We start from the raw sequence: 15,417 nt of genomic DNA, 5'->3' as shown, positions 1-15,417 counted from the left end.
GACTAACACCTCAAGTAACAACAATCACCTGCCATCACATGAAAAAAGTATTATTAAAAAAATATAAAAGAAAGAAAACACACAAAAGAATATGGGGAACTAGACCAAAACCCATATGTTAACAAAAACGATACAAAGAAAACTTTTCCATAATATTATTGTTTTATTTTAAAATAAAGGTGAGTGTCAAACTTATATTTTTCTATAGAAAAAATAATAAAGATTCTTTCACACTACAATCGATTCAATTTGGAAAATCTTTATAATAATATAATATTTTAAATTAAAAAATAAAATAGATATAATTAAAATATTAAATTAGTAAAGGGGTGTTTTTACCCAGTGGTATAAACAATCGTTTTAAATGGATGAACTGCAGATATTAAACAGTGAATTTAGTTGAATATTCCCTATTTTTGGTCACAGCATATCTGTACATTTTTTGGTAGAAGGCCAAAATTAAGCCAAGCCTTGTTAATAATAATGGTTTAAATGACTTTAAATGGAAGTAGGTAATTTTCCAAAAGAATATTCGTGGTTTTTCAATCAATTAAATTATATCAGATTCAACTTAGTGTATTTGCGGCACCAGTGGCAGACTTTTATTTTAGCTACATTTTTTTAATAAAATTAATTGAGACACTATGTACAAGTACAAAAATTAAATATCTACTAACATAAAACTCAATCTTAAAGAAGGGAGAAAAGTATCAAAAGAGCAGTGCATGTCATAATTCGCTGTTTTCTTGTACTCAAATTTTATGTATTTGGGTTAAAATAGTAAGTGTATTGTAGATTTAAATATTTCAAAACATAAATATATATTACAGAAAAAATAAACACACAATATTATTAAAAATGATATATTTTATCAAATTAAATGAATGAAATACTTTTAATTAATATATTAAAGATATATAAAAATTTAATTCAATTATTTCTGAAGAAAACTCATAAACGTCTATACATATATAAGGTATATTTGGCAATAGCTAATCTGGGGGTATAATTAACTCTCTTTAGTACCAAAGACAACATTAATTCATCTCTATTATTTTTAATTAGATTTAAATAAATTGAAGAGGAACTCTTTACATTGTAAAAAATTGTTAATATTACTTGTATATTTTTAGAAATATTAATTATATTTTTTTATCAAACAATAAAAAAATATTAAAAATATTCCAACTCTTATACAACCACTCTGTCAAAAAAAAATCAAAAATTCAAATACAATATCACATAAACATATATATTACTCTAAGAAGCATAAGCATGAAACTATCACCTAATACAGTGTTGCCTCCAAAACTTCACACTCTCCCAACAACAGAATCTCAAAACTTTGTGATTCAAACAAAGAAAATTCGAAAAGATATCTACCTTTTTAACTAGATTCCAGATACAATTGACACACATTACAGTATTGCTTTAGAAATGACCCTATTCCCAAACAACAGGGTAATTATCAAGAAAATATGATGAAAATAACAATTCAAGAAAATTTTAAAAATAGCCAGTTTATTTTTCATGGTGAAACTATTAACAACCTTCCAGCAGAGATGTTAATTATATGTTTGTAATTTAATATAGTTTTTATATTTTGTTCTCAAAGACATATTTGATGAAGATGCTTTCAAAAAGCTTGTACAGAATCTTGAATTAATCCCTTAGATCTTGTTTTAACCCATAAAGAAAAGAATGAGAGAAAACAAGTCAATCTCTAATTAGGCAGCTTCCCACAAGTTGTGTATGCATAATCCGTTTAATGAAAACAACACTTTAGATATCAAGTGAAAGAAAAATTCATTTTACATATATATTCACATCAAAAGTTTAAATATTAATATCCATGTTATAATTAAAATAGCATGATATTAATTTTATATATAATAGTTACATTTCTGTAAAACAAATCAGCAAAAGCTCTTAATTGAACTGAACAAAATAGTTATGTGCTCATTCAATTGTTATTTAATAAATTCTTTCAGTTCAAAATCACTTATATACTTCCATAATGAATTTGTAACAAACTAACCACCGAAACAGTTAGGTAGGTAATTGAAATTGTCAACAACTACATTTAACACCTAAGCTAGAGACGTGTTCATATATCAATCCTGTTGTGAAAAGCTTTAAAAGGATCTATATGTGGAAAGGTTTCATCACAATCTCAGGAACTTGATGATGGGTATAAACGAGTAAAAGATGTAAAACATTCTATTTAAACTTTTCTATTACAATTTGTCATTCATACTTCATGTGTTTTATATTTCATGGAACACCCAATTGACGGAAATATTGGAAACAACAGGATAAGGATGATAAACGATAAAGTTTTTCAAAAAAAAAAAGTAGCCTAAACTTTAGAACTGCCTGGGCAATTGAAGTCGAGCCAATTGGAGAAGGCCAAGGAAACTTGGTTAGAAGAGGTTTCTCGAATTTTGTGGACTTATCAAGCTAGTTGATGCGGACATCCAAGCCCAAGAGTCACGCACAACAAGATTGGAATATTAAAATAAAATATTATTATTATTTTTTTTGGAGTTAGGATTTGAACTCAAGACCAAGTACAGAGTATCAACCTAACCACTGGGACAAATAATCATTCTTGAAATATAAGGATTGTAGTATCGTCTTATTTTCTTACAAACAAGAAAAGACATTTTGTAATTTATACACTGTTGAAACTCAGATCACTACAAAAAAAACGTGTATAATGCAATGGTTATTTTTGCAAAAACTGGCGTTTTTAACCGCCGCATTATACGTTTGTGGCGGTATCGCGTACCGCCAGAATTCTTGCCGCCACAAAGTTTAATGTGGCGGTCATTTGAGAACCGTTGTAGCAGACGCCATATTATGCATTGTATAAAGTGGCGGTTTTAAGCATGTAATTGACGTCAGTTATAAATGTCGTAATTTTAAAACTGGGTAAATCAATTCTAACGTAAATAGTGGCAGTTTTAACCGCCACTTAATACAGTATTGTATGACATTTATACTATACTTTATAACTGTCATAATTCGAATATTAAATATTTAATTTTATTTTTAATATTTATAATAATTTATTTAATTCTATTTTATAATTTGATTTCATAATATTATTTAATTTCATATTATAATTAAATTTCATAATATAATTAAATTGTAACATAAACTAATTTCATAATATAATTAAAATTGCTAAACATAATAATCAAAAGATGATTTCATTTATTCATTGATAACAAAGTTAATAATGTCAAACTAATCCAAACGACAAGTAAATTACATTGTCAAAATATAAATTCTTTCACTTTCAATCCTAATTTGTCTTATTGCCTCCACTTGATCCCATAATATTCTGACTTGATGATGCATCACCACTTCCAACATCCGGTGCCTGGACTAAATTAAAATATGCTTAGAGTTAATTGATAATTTTTGAAAAATAAATGAAAACAATATTATATTATGAAATTCAAGGTATAATATGAGAGAGAGAAATTATATGAAGGCAATAAAATTATATGAAGGCAATAAAATTGAATTAAGGCAGCTAATAAAAATCAACAATTATAAATCAATTATAATTTTAGGATTTACCTTTAGATTCATGAGAACTGCAACTGTCTAAATAATAAAACAATAACCAAATTAATATATCAATAATATAAATATTTAAATAGAAAGAGTTTGAACATCAAAGGTCAATAGGGATGATATATACCATGTACATCACACCACTATGCTTCCCTTCCCTAGACCGTACAAAGGGCCAATATCAAATAAAGAGACTTAAGATCATGACTATGGTTGGATGTGTAAATTATATTTAATAGAGAAATAGAAGCATTACATGCTGGACCATGTCATTTAAAATTCATAATCCAGTAATAAAAATGGAAACTCAAAAATTACTAATGGTTGCAAAATCAATCTAATTGTATTCCATGGAAGAAACCATTAATGTTATTCTAATGGTTGCAAAAATTACTAAATCTTGTATGCCATGGAAGAAACAATTAATGTATCAAATCATGATTCAACTCCTAAAATACTTTATGAATAATAAATTGTAATATTCACCAATGACATAAAATTAGCAATATTAATAGTTTTAGAGTAGAATTAAAAAAGAGGAAACATGTGAAAGGCAAGGGCTGTTGCAGGACCACATATACCAGCTCCCACAATCACAATATCCGCATCAACATTTTTATCCATCTTCTCCCATTTCCTTCCTATTTAAGATATTTAATTAAGCCTAACATTTAAACTACTTAAAATATTGTACATAAAGTATAACATTATAACTTTTTTAGAAAAGAATTATCAAAAAAGAAAGTGTTTAGCCACATAATTTTGGCTCCAGCTCAAGCTACTTCCAACCTAAACCATGCAGCAAAGGAAACAACCAAAAAATGAAAATAAACTAAGAATTGACCATCACTGATCTCCAACAAAAATTCTCATTTCCAAAAAAATTCTAAAGCAACAGATATGGAAGAAGTAATAAAATAAAGGTTTTTCTAATAAGTGTCATAGGAGTACTAAGGTTTTATGGCACTCCTTAGCAAACCAAACCCCATAAAATGAATCAGGTATTCTATCTAGAATTTGGAAAGTAAAAGCCTAGACATTTAGCAAACCACATTGATTTGAGCTTAGGAGAGAAGATACTTCAATGGGCAAACATTGGATGGTTGATCGATCATGACATCCTCTGGCTCTGTCATATCCTCAGGCTATCCTTTCCACTTCTTTTAAATGCTAAGGGCCTCAACCATGCCTCCCTGAACATCACACAAAGTTAACTTATGTGAAAATTTTATCATTGCATACCAAATCAATCTCACGTGTAAAACTAAAACTCCTAATATATAGCAAATTAAACCATCAAACATATACACATTTAGTTTAGATTATATATATGATATATCTCAAGATATATGAAATGCAAGAGATTAATATTTTTTTACCACCAAAATCTAGAAATGGAAACTTAATCATAAACTTAAAATATATATACACAGAAACACAACACGTTGCATGCACACTCTATGAAAAACTTGATAAAGATTAAGATTAATTTTTCACATACCTTTCAATGCACAAGAAGTAAAGCATCTCCTTCCCCATCTTTTTGAATCAATTATACCTTTGTGCCATAAATTCCACAACCATCAACCCTGAAAACAACCCCCTCCATTCACCATATGTGGCCCCCTCCTGACCCTTAGCACCGTTTGAGAAGATGAACAGTAGAGTTTGCTAATCACAGGCATCATACTCATCTTCCAACTCTGGTGGACTCAACAATGATATTAGCTTCGTTCTCATTCCCATGGGATCTCCTCAGGGTTCCTTGGGATTAACAAAAGATTTAATGACATTGTTCATGAAGAAACGAACACTTACAACATAAATATGCAGGGCAAAACAATGGAACACATGAAAAGGGTGAAAAATATACCTGTGTCAAAAAAAGTGTAAATCATGATGCTCAGAGTCCTTGTTGGTGACATTGTGATGCTTACAATGTCCCTATTTCTCATTAGAACACCACAAATAATAAAGAGATGGCAGAAGCAAAAACGAAATATGAAACCAAAAACATCAAAACTTTTCCTTCGTGGAATATCCTTACCATACAAACCACACAATTTCAGAGAAAAAAAAAATGTCAATGGGTTCTTACCTTAAGAGCGAGGTGCTTATTGCCAAAGGTCGTGATGATGAGATTAAATATATAGGGTTTGGAAATGAAGAACAAAAGAATTGATGGTGAGGGTTTCGAAATTAGGAACTTCAAAATTATATTCAGAAGAAAATACACACAAAAACATAACTTTGCCAGAAAAAATGATCGTTCCACGTACCTGTTGCAACAACGAACCAAGGATTGCGGCGATAATGGCGGCCAAACATTGTGAGAAGAGTGAGAAGGGTGATATGGTTTGCGGTGAGACTGAGAACAGTGAGAGTGAGAACATTAGCAGTGAGATTGAGAAAAAAGGTTTCAGTGAGAATGAGAAGAGGGTTTGCGGTGAGAATGTGAAGGGTTTTCTGTGAGAGTGAGAAGAGAAGGGTTGCGGTGATAAGAGAAGGAGAATAGAACGAGAATGAGAACGATTGGGGTTAGCTGAGAGAGGGGAATACGAAAGAGGGGAAGTTTCAGTGAGAGGGGTTGCGTTGCGGTGAGAAGGGGGTTCAATGAGGACAAGGTTCGAAGAGGGAAATGTGAGGGGGGAATACAAAAAAAAAGAGTAAAGTTGTATATTTTCGAAGAGGGAAATACGAAAAAAATATTGGGAAAGAGGAAGGTCAAGAAGGAGGGAACGAATTATGGGAGAGCGTTTATTTTGAAGGATAATTATGGCGGTTCTACACGCCACATTTCGAAGGAAGATTATGGCGGTTAAGAAGTTGTCGTATTATACAGTTAATTGTGGCGGTTTTTAATAACCGCCATATTATAACCGCCACCAAATACAAGTTTTTTTGTAGTGGATTAGGGGGACGAATATTTTGATAATTTTAGAGAGTGTTTCTCTGCTAGGGTTTTTCCTTGTATCTTGCGATCTTATCAAGAATCGACCAATTCTTGTGGCGATCTTCCTTAGGCTTATCAAACTTTGTTTGTGGCACCTTCCTTTATCCAGGTTTTTATTATTACTGTTTTGAATTTATTTCGTTCCGTAACCCTAAATTCCCAATTTTATTGTCATGTCTATTTGGATTCATATCAGTTGGTATTCAGAGCAAAGGTTTGAGTCATAATATAATTGTGCATCCTGAATTTTTTTTTTCTTCCCCTCATTACTGTTCACGGTACTGTTCACGTTACTGTTCACGTACTGTTCACGTGTACTGTTCACGGTACTTATAATTTTTTTATTTTTTTTTAAAGCAGAAACAGAAAAAATAATAGAAAAAAAGAAAAGAAGAGGAAAAAAAAAGGAAGAAGAGGAAAACAGAAATAGAAAAAAAAAGAACAAGAGGAAAACAGAAAAAAAAAAATAGTTCTTATTCAGTGCATACTTGGTGTTTGTTAAAAATTCTAAAAGTGTCCTGTCTACATATTTTATTTTCTCTATATATTGTTTTGCTTTCTGTTTTTAATTGTCTTGCTTGTTTGTCGATAGTGAAATTGTTCTTCACTATTTTGTTCTTTACTATTATTTTTAATTGATTCTGATTGCTACTTTTGAAAGTGATTCTGGATTATTGATTGCTTGATTCTTGTAAGAACCTTAAGTAGAGAAAGAGTGGTAAAAGGCAGTGTGATCATTAGAAAAAAAGCCTTATTGTGTGAAACACGAGTGTTGAGTGTAAACACGTGAGAAAGTGGTGTGAGGCCCAAACTTATTGTTATTTGTAATCTGTTTACTTGAGCATGGCAAGGGAACTGTCAGATAGTGGAATGTCTCAACTACAGATGCAAGCCTTAACACAACACTTGGAAAGGATAATGAAACAACAAAGTGATGGACTCCATGAGAGGTTGGATCAAATGGAGCAAGCACAACAAGTAAATCCAGAAAATAGAGGAGGAGATAGGAGGAGGAGAAGAGAAAATGATGGAGAGCAAAGAACTCTGAGAATTGATGGAATAAAATTAAATATTCCCACATTCAATGGGAAAAGTGATCCTGATGCTTACTTGGAGTGGGAAATTAAAGTAGAGCATGTGTTTGCTTGCAATGAGTATAATGAGGAGCAGAAGATGAAGTTGGCAGCAGCTGAATTTTCACATTATGCCTTAACTTGGTGGAATAAATACCAAAGGGAGAGAATTAGATATGAGGAACCCATGGTGAACACTTGGAAAGAAATGAAAAGGATTATGAGGAAGAGATATATTCCAGCAAGCTACAATAGGGATTTGCAACTCAAACTTCAAAGAATTACTCAAGGGAATAGAAGTGTGGAGGAGTATCTTAAAGAGATGGAGGTGACCATGCTTAGAGCTGGAAAGAATGAAGAAAACGAAGCAATCATGGCAAGATTTTTGAATGGATTGAATCATGATATTAGGGATGTTGTGGAGCTGCAAGAGTATGTTGACATGAAAGAGTTGTTGCACAAGGCTAACCAAGTAGAACAACAACTCAAGAGGAAGGGAATCATGAGGAGTTCTAACAATAATAAAAATTTCAATTGGAAGGATAAGGCGATGAAGGATAAAGGAGTTCCCTCAAGTTCAGTCACATCTTCAAGTGGGAAGTCACCTCATAAATATAGTAACTCACCACCTAAAAGGAAAACAAGTGAGGTAAAATGTTTCAAATGCTTGGGAAGAGGACATTATGCTTCAGAATGTCCAACAAAAAAGAATATGATCACTTTATCAAAGACACAAATAGTCAGTGAACCTTCAAGTGAAGAAGAGAAGGAAGAGGTAGAGGTGGAGTTGGATACATTGGAGGGTGATTTGTTCATGATTTGAAGGCTTATGGGAAGCAAAATGCAAGCTTTGGACCAAACCCAAAGGGAAAATATTTTCCATACTAGATGTTCCATTCAAGGGAAAATATGTTCACTCATAGTTGATGGAGGAAGTTGCACCAATGTAGCTAGCTCAATTTGGAGACAAAACCGCACCCAAGGCCAAACAAGCTTCAATGGCTTAGTGAAGATGGAGAGATGACAGTGAGTAAGCAAGTGGAGGTGAACCTATCCATAGGACAATATAATGACAATGTCTTGTGTGATGTGGTTCCAATGGAGGCAACTCACATTTTGTTAGGGAGGCCGTGGCAGTTTGACACCAAGGCTATTCATGATGGTTTCACCAATAAAATCTCTTTCATGCAGAATAATAAGAAGATCATTCTCAAACCCTTATCTCCTAGAGAGGTGTGTGAGGATCAAATCAAATTGAGAGAAAAGAGAGTCCAAGAGAAAAGAGAGATGAGTGAAACACCTAAACAGAGCAAGAGTGAAACACTTAAAAAGAGAGAAACACATGAGAGAAAAATGAGTGGATTACTGAAAGTGAATGAAGTGAAGAAGTTGCTACTTTCTAGCAAACCTCTTTATTTACCTTATTGCAAAAACAACACTTTGGTTGCTGACCATTCTAACCAAATTAATTTTCTTCCTAGTGTTGATTTTGTTTTACAGGAAATCCAAACTCAAGTTGAAGAATTGATGAACAGAGGATGGGTACAAGAGACCATGAGCCCATGTGTTGTTCCAGTAATTTTGGTGCCTAAAAATGATGGTTATTGGAAGATGTGCACATATTGCAGAGCACTCAATAACATTACCATTAAATATAAACACCATATTCCCAGGTTAGATGATTTAATGGATGAATTGTATGGTGGTTGTATTTTTTCAAAAATTGACTTAAGAAGTGGTTGCCATCAAATTAGGATTAGGAATGGGAATGAATGGAAAACTGTCTTTACAACAAAATATGGATTGTATGACTGGCGTGTGTTGCTATTTGGGCTAACAAATGCCTCAAGCACTTTTATGAGATTAATGAACCATGTTTTGAGAGAATTTTTGGGCAAATTTGTTGTGGTGTATTTTGATGACATCTTGATCTATAGCACTAGTTTGGAATTACATGAGGAACATTTGTGTGCTGTTTTAAATGTTCTTAGAACAGAAAAGTTGTATGTTAATATTGAGAAATGCACATTTTGTACTGAACAAATTGCATTCTTGTGTTTTGTGGTAAGTGCCAAAGGAGTTCATGTAGATTATGAAAAGGTGACGGCTATCCAAGAATTATGTTTACATCATGTTGAGTTTGCTTACAATATGGTTGTTGACAACACATCGAATTGTGATCCATTTGAAATTTTGTATGGATTAAATTCTTTAACTCCAATAGATTTGTTAACTATGCCTAAAATTTATGTTTTAAAGCATAAAGATACACAGGCTAAGGTTGACTATGTGAGAAAGCAACATAACAAGGTTGAAGCACAAGTTGAAGGTTCTTCTAAACACGTTAACAAAGGAAGAAAGAAAGTAATCTTTGATCCTGGAGATGGGGTCTGGGTACACATGAGGAAAGAAATGTTATGTAGACAAAGAAAATCCAAGCTCCAATACCTTTTCAAGTGTTAGAAATGATTAAAGACAATGCCTACAAGATTGATCTTTCAAGTAAGTACAATATGAGTAGCACTTTTAATGTGTCTGATTTGTCTCCTTTTATTGCAGGTGATGAAGCTTTGGATTTAACTTCAAGTCTTTTTCAAGAGGGAGGGAATGATGCGGACATCCAAGCCCAAGGGCCACGCACAACAAGATTGGAATATTAAAATAAAATAATATCAACCTAACCACTGGGACAAATGATCATTCTTGAAATATAAGGATTGTAGTATCGTCTTATTTTCTTACAAACAAGAAAAGACCTTTGTAATTTATACACTGTTGAAACTCAGATTAGGGGGATGAATATTTTGATAATTTTATAGAGTGTTTCTCTGCTAGGGTTTTTCCCTGTATCTTGCGATCTTATCAAGAATCCACCAATTCTTGTGACGATCATCCTTAGGCTTATCAAACTTTATTTGTGGCCTCTTCCTTTATCTAGGTTTTTATTGTTACTGTTTTGAATTTATTCCGTTCCGTAACCCTAAATTCCCTATTTTATTGTCATGTCTATTTGGATTCATATCACTAGTCCTCAGTCAACAACTAAGGAAACGCCCTTTAGTCTGGTACATATGTCAAACGCCATGATACTAGTAGAGATTCAAGAGAGCTATCCTCGGTTTCGAAACTTTGTGATAGAAGAGTCTAACGAAGGAAGGAGGGTGAACCTGGATCTGCTAGACAAAGTGCGCAAACAAGCTCACATCAATTCTGAGGCCTTGAAGAGAAGGGTGGAGCTGAAGCACAAGACCAAGTTCAAGCCTCGTCAGTTCCGGGTTGCCGACTTGGTGATGCGAAAGGCTTACCCCTATCAGCTGAAGAATAAGTTGTCTCCAAAATGGATTAGTCAATTCCGCATGGTGAAGGTGCTCGGGAACAAAGCCTACAGGCTCGAAATCCTCGAGGGAGGAGCTATACCTCGAACATGGAACAGGGTGAACCTTAAATTTTATTTCAGTTAAGACATTTTTGTTAATTCTCTCCTTGTGAACAATGTAGTGATTAAGGGAACACTTTTTTTCCTTTACGAGGGTTTTTTAACGAGGTTACCCAATGAAAAATTGTTCTTAAAAAGTGATGCATTAGAATCATTTATTTGAGTAGCACACGATAAGACAACTTTCCTCGATTAGATTATGTAGGTGAGCGCCATGGGTGCATAGCTAATTTCTTAATGCCTGGTAAGACTACCTGTTTCGGTGATATTACCCGAGCAGGCGCTCTGTGCACGAATAGTTTTTGCATAATTCAGGTAAGACAACCTTTTCATGGTAAGATTCCGAGTCCAAGCGCACTGAAGTCAAACGTAATTCAAGTAAGACGACCTTTCCTTGGGAAGATTATGAGGTCAGGCGCTCTGAAGCTCAATCAGCCATAACTAATGTTTTGTTTGAAACAGGTAAGACGACCTATCTCGGTGAGATTACCCGAGTAGGCACTCTGTGAGAAAATTGGTCATGTATAGGCAGGTAATACGACCCACCTTAGCGTTGGTAAGACCACCCGAGCTCTAGCGCTCTGCAGATGAATGTTGAGACTAAAATTGTCTAAGAAGTCAGGGTAGTCCGTCGAGAGGGCGATCACCCGAGTTCGAGCACTCTACGGGGTAGTAATGTGCAACAAAGGTGATTGTTTAGGAGTTGACTTGGTGTGTAAGCCAACACCTGAGTTAGATGTTCCGAATAAAGGTGATTGTTTAGGAGTTGACTTGGTGTGTAAGCCAACACCCGAGTTAGATGCTCCAAATAAAGGTGATATTTTAGGAGTTGACTTGATGTGTAAGCCAACACCCAAGTCAGATGCTCCACGTAAAGGTGATTGTTTAGGAGTTGACTTGGTGTAAGCCAACACCCGAGTTAGATGCCTCAAGAAGATAAACGAATCATTCTTAGTGCAGGTTGAAAAGACCAAGCTTGGAAAAGGTGCGGTCCTCTAAGTATATGAGGCCATGTTTATCAAGGTCAAAGCATATAATCTCTACTCAAGTAGTTGAAGAGCACTTATGCGAGTCAGGGGGTTCTTTGCGGCCAGAGGGTATGCTTTATCGAAAGGTTAATTCTTTAAAGAGCATTGTGATTTTTCGTGCTTGATTGATGCATTAAGCCTATTGTCATTCTAGCTGGGTGGGTTAGCACAAGTGTTAGATTGGTATGTTATCAATAGGTATTGGAACTCATGTTAATTGTGTTTCACTAAGTTGGCTAACGAAGTAGGCATTGGTTACACTAGTTGCAATTCACTAAGGTAAGTAGCTAGACCAGTAAGGCAAAATCACAGTTAATATGCATAAATAGAAAGTGCTTTTAAAATAAATTGTGCAATACTGTTTGAAGTGTTTTAAATGTTTTCAGTTACACGAAGGATTCTAGTATTCTACAAGTTGCCCGTTGACCACGGTCTTACCCAGGCCAAGCTGAGAGAAATCCATCTTAGTAATGGATGGGAAGCAATCAGTAACAATGGTAAAGTTAATACTATCAAGAGTAGAGAATGAAGAGTACCGGTGTAAGTCTTTAAGACTTTGGGAGAGAACTCTTTGTCTAGGAGGAAGGTGGTTTCAAATACCACGTTAAGACTTGTGAGAAATTTGCAAACTTTTTGATCTGGAGGTGGCAGATTGATGTGAGTTGATTTTAGAATTGTTCATTTTTGGTGTGACATTTTACTTAGATTGGGATTTTAAGAAAGAATATGGTGAGAACTCTAAGAAGATCCCCACTGGACACGAATTTAACCAAGTGGTTAAGTAAGTGTGAAGGTTCACTTCACAATAGCAAAAGGAAAAGACAATTATAAGGTTAAAATGATGCTAGAAGGTGCAGAATTAAAGAACAAGGAAAGGAAAACAAATAGAATTGTTGAATAGAAGAAAAACCAAACAAGAACATGATACAAAGATTAAAAATGAAATGACAATGGAAGAATAGATAAAGGAAGGAGAAAGCTTATGTGATGAATTTGAGAAGTGGAGCACGCCACTTGGAGTGTGATTGGCCTCCAAGATAAGTGATGCTAGCCGCCACTTGAGAGCTCTCAATACTCACAAGATAAGACCTAAATGCTAAGAGGAATTCAAACCTCACTAACACCTCACACAATTTGTGCAGAGTAACTCTTCTTCTATTAATTTCAACTTGTCAAATACACTAGGTAGGCCTCCTATTTATAGGTGAAGGAGCCTTGGAGAACAAGCTAAATGGGTAGGATGGGAAAAGGGAAAAAAATGGGCAGCCTTAGGGTTTGACTAAGTCAAACCAGCATCCTAGGCTTGTTCTTCTAGAAACTAGGTCAAAATGCCTTCCAAAAAGGCTAGGAACAAGCTAAAATGCTACCCATACCCCCTAATATGCTAAAGTCACCTTATTCTAGCCTATCTTTGCTATTTGGACCCCTAAAGTTAGCCCAATTTATTTACATAACTTTTCTCTTGTGGAAAAGACCAAAAGGAAGAACTTCTGATATTCTAGTTTATAGCTTTTTCTTCCGCTGATGCTTTCTTGAGGAGGTTTGGTGGGGTCTGACTTTGTATACTGAGATGACTGACCTTTTTGTGAGGTGCTTGATGTGTCCTTAGTCATCTGTTGGTTGCTTTGGTTTGTATCATACCCCTCAGGTTGGAAAGAATTCGTCCTCGAATTTAGAACTCCTACAAATAACCTAGTTAGTTTGTTCCCATAGAAAATATTTCTATGCTTAGGATGTGAAACAAACTTATGTTCATGAAGCTTGGGGAGTTCACATGGGTGAATTCTAGATACAGGCCATGGTTGTAGAGAAATCCTCTTCTTCAGATAACCTTTAGGACGTTTTTGAAGATCATCCCTAAACTGTTGAACCAAGTGGTGTTCAAGCTTTGAAGAATCCAAACCCTTTGAAGGATGTTGAAGGCTAGGTTGTGCTTGCTGTTGCTGAGCTATCTTAGATAGGATCTGGGGTCAATCTTTTTAAAAGAAAAGTGTTTTTCAAACTAAGTGAAAAACAACCGATTGTTTTGTCGAGACAACCTATTGTTTTATACTTAAGTGTTTTGAGAAAAGATTGAAAACTGTTTTTCAAATGATTGAGCTGTTAAAAGCAAAACAACTGATTGATTCAAAGAAACAACTGATTGTTTGTTTTGGTACCATAATAGAAAAATGGTTTTTGTTTTGACTGAGCTTTAAATGATTCTAACTGATTACGCTTCAGTCTTTAATGCTTTGACCAATCTTTAAAGGCAATTAATAGTTTGTTAAGATTTGATAACAAACAACAATCTTTGATATAAAACAGTAAAACAGTTTTGAAGTTTAAACAAGAAAAGATTCTAATTTTGAAAGAGTTGAGGTTGCTTAGAGATTGAGATTGATCAAAGAGTGTGAGATAGGATTTCTGCTTGTATTGATTTCATATTTGCTTTTGTAACAAGTGTAATCCTTGTATCTGTTGAACAAGTTTCTTCTGTGTGTTTGTTGAGAAGTGTTGTGTGTTCTTGAGGGGATCAAGATCAACATTCTTAGTATTGGTGTGTTGGCCAAGAGAAGTGTGTGTCTTGAGGGGATCAAGGTCACTTTCTTGGTTGTGTTGTAAGTGATCTAGGTTTGATTGCTTAGTGGAATTCCTCAGTGGTTTCTGAGAAGACTGGATGTAGCTCTGGGTTTAGAGTGAACCAGTATAAACATCTGTGTGCATTCTCTTTCCCTTAACTCTTTAAATTCAGTTTTGATATTTGTATACTGGTATAAACAACCGATTGTTTCTGCGAAACAACCGATTGTTTTTCTGGTGTTGTGCTTTTAGCTTTGTGATTTGGCAAACTGGGTTCCTTATCAACTGTTTCTTGAGATAATTTCATTCTTGACTTAAAAGTTTTTGAAATCCCTCTTTAAACCATTCACCCCCCCCCCCCCCTCCCCCCATCTAGTTTAAAGCCATTCATTCTAACAATTGGCATCAAGAGCTTGGTTCTTGAAAGTTATTCAAGTTGATCCTAAAATTGTTTTTTTTAAATGGCTGACAGACTACCTTTTGGGAAAGGTGCTTCAATCAACAGACCACCTCTGTTTTGTGGTTTGAACTACCAATTTTGGAAAGTGAGAATGAAAATCTTTATGGAATCACTTGACAGAGGAAATTGGAATGCAATTGAAAATGGTCCTTTTGTCCCAAAGTTTGAAAAAGATGGATCTTCCATTGAAAAGCCTTGGTCTCAATGGACTGATTCAGAAAGCAAGAAGGCCAAATTCGATTGCATTGCCAAAAATATAATAACCTCTGCTTTAAATTATGATGAGTTTTTCAGGGTCTCTCAATGCAAAACATCAA

At 34.3% G+C, this 15,417-nt stretch overlaps 1 long non-coding RNA gene and 1 pseudogene across 2 annotated transcripts; one reads left to right on the top strand and one right to left on the bottom strand.

Annotated features, from left to right (window-relative positions):
* Positions 1–3,199: 3,199 nt before the first annotated feature.
* On the bottom strand, positions 3,200–5,767 carry LOC137837365 (uncharacterized). 2 transcript variants are annotated; one of them, XR_011085439.2, is made up of 5 exons: positions 5,462–5,767; positions 5,090–5,352; positions 3,716–4,781; positions 3,592–3,618; positions 3,200–3,393 (listed from the first exon to the last, which is right to left on the bottom strand). It is a non-coding gene; the product is annotated as an uncharacterized LOC137837365 (long non-coding RNA). The 2 variants fall into 2 exon arrangements; XR_016520349.1 differs by having other exon boundaries at positions 3,200–3,388.
* A 1,617-nt stretch (positions 5,768–7,384) lies between these two features.
* Positions 7,385–15,417, top strand: part of LOC137838363 (uncharacterized) — a 54,206-nt pseudogene continuing 46,173 nt past the window's right edge.

Source organism: Phaseolus vulgaris, chromosome 4 (genome assembly GCF_051622355.1).
Source record: "Phaseolus vulgaris cultivar YP4 chromosome 4, ASM5162235v1, whole genome shotgun sequence".
Taxonomy (NCBI): Eukaryota; Viridiplantae; Streptophyta; class Magnoliopsida; order Fabales; family Fabaceae; genus Phaseolus; species Phaseolus vulgaris.
The sequence above is the reverse complement of the archived record's forward strand: the minus strand, read 5'-3'. Positions and strand labels throughout refer to the sequence as shown.